The sequence below is a fragment of the Palaemon carinicauda genome, chromosome 23 (genome assembly GCF_036898095.1).
Source record: "Palaemon carinicauda isolate YSFRI2023 chromosome 23, ASM3689809v2, whole genome shotgun sequence".
NCBI classification, from domain to species: domain Eukaryota; kingdom Metazoa; phylum Arthropoda; class Malacostraca; order Decapoda; family Palaemonidae; genus Palaemon; species Palaemon carinicauda.
Genome location: NC_090747.1, coordinates 10,512,791 through 10,515,040, shown reverse-complemented (window position 1 = coordinate 10,515,040; position 2,250 = coordinate 10,512,791).

The window sequence follows — 2,250 nt, the reverse complement described above, 5'->3', positions numbered from 1 at the left end:
TTCTAAAAATATTTTATCTTTCCTTATTTCTTTTCCTCAATGGGCTATTTTCCTTGTTGGGGCCCTGGGCTTATAGCATCCTGCTTTCCAAACTAGGGCTGTAGCTTAGAAAATAATAATAATAATAATAATAATAATAATAATAATAATAATAATAATAATAATAATAATAATAATAATAATAATAATAATATCACACAAGTTTTGGCCTTCATAATGCTAGGGCTTCTTTTCAACATCTCATGGATATCATTTTAGGGGGCTATATCTTCTGCATACGTTATATGGACATACCTATGCTCTCTTCCTCCAGTGAGGAACATCTCCATCACCTACGTATCATGCTCGGCTGAGTTCAACAGGTCGGCCTTTCAATCTAGAATGACAAGTGTACGTTTGCCACCAACAATTTATATTCATTAAGGCACCATGTTAGATCTGAAGGTGTCTACCACCTGCCTGAAGAGGTAGCAATAATTCAAAAATTTTCCACGCTCTCTAACGTCATAGCACTTCAAGAATTCTTGGGTATGATTAGGTATTATCAACGGATTCTACCACTCATCGCCGAGACTTTTGCCCCCCTCTAAGCCTCCTTCAATTGTAAGCCAAAAGACATGGAGTGGGGTCATCTTCAAGAAGCAGCCTTCTTTACCTATCAACTGCTGCTGCTCTCACTATTCCAATGCCACATGCGCCTGTACTTCTCTCCACCGATGCCAGCGATGTTGCTATTAGTGCAGTAGGCTACTCAAGCAGATGGTTACTCTACCCACAACTGCGAATAGCTGGTGGTGCATTTGACTGCCTATTACTTTCGTCATTTCTTAGAAGGTGTGCCCTTCAATATTTGCTTGGACCACATGCCTCTGGTGCACGCCTTCACCTTATAGTGTGATGCATTGTCTGCCTCTCAGCACCGATATTTTTGCGCTGTGTTGAGTACAACCAAACCCTTCAATATGTCCTTGGAAAAATAAGGCCAGTTGATGATGCCCTGTCAAGAAACACATTGGCCATCATTCATCTGGGAATGGATTAAAACACCTTGGCAGAAGCCCAATGGAAAGCTCCAGAGTACAAATATGCATTACGTTCTACATATCCCTCCGTTGAGGAGACGTCACCTTCAACAACTCCAACACCTCCATTCTCCATGATGTCAGTAATGGTAGACCAGGACCATGGATACCTGCTCCAAAAAGCCAACAGATGTTGGATTTCATAGATAGCCTCTCATATCATTCACGCTGATCTACTGCACAGCTACTGAAGTGTAAGTTCATTTGGTACAGGGTTACTATAGAGATAAGAGATTGAGTTCATGCTTGTACTGCATGCCAAACTTCAAAACTACATCAACACATGGAATCAGGAGTGGGTACCTCTCCTCAACCTCAGCGTCGCTTTGCCCACTTTCACGTTAATGTAGTATGTACCCTTTCCACATCACAAGGACATTATTACCTGTTTATTGTCACTGACCACTCCACCCTTTAGACTGAAGCCTTTCCCGTGAAAACTGCCACGTCTGCCTCATGTATATTTGCCTTACTCTTAGTGTGGATAGCCAGATTTGCTTAACTTAGCATATCACTTCTGACACTGGTAAGACTTTCACTTCTTACATGTGGATATCATTAGAGAATCTCCTGGGCATCACCCTATATTAGACAACTGTCTACAGCCCTGCAGCAGACGGAATAATTGATTGTTTTCATCGCACCCTGAAAGCAGCTTTGATGTCCCGCTGCAATAACTCCAACTGGTTTACTTACCTTCCTTGGGTCCTTCTGGGATTAATGACCACCCCTCTGAATGGACTGGTTATCTATGGAGCTGAAATGGTGTATGGCGATATGTTAGTCGTTCCTGCTGAATTTTCCATCTGCAACCACCTCCAACAATCTCCAGCGCCTACGTCACATTCTGGGAAAATTTACTCCATGTTGTCAAAATTACAAGCCCTAACGAAGTAACACTTACTGAAAGATTTACACACCGTAACACACATCTTCCTGAACAATGGCACTAGCAAGTCACCGCTGACGCATCCTTACATGGGCCCTTTTCTCGTGATCCATTGCACAGCAAAGAAGGCTGGGGCTCCATTCATCGCCTAAAACCTCCATATCTCCTGCAAGATAACCCACTTACAGTTTGCATCTCTAAAGCAGGGTGTCATATCTCATATATGATCTTTTACAGGTGGAGCCATGTACCACAGATATTTCGTACACGCTAATGCAA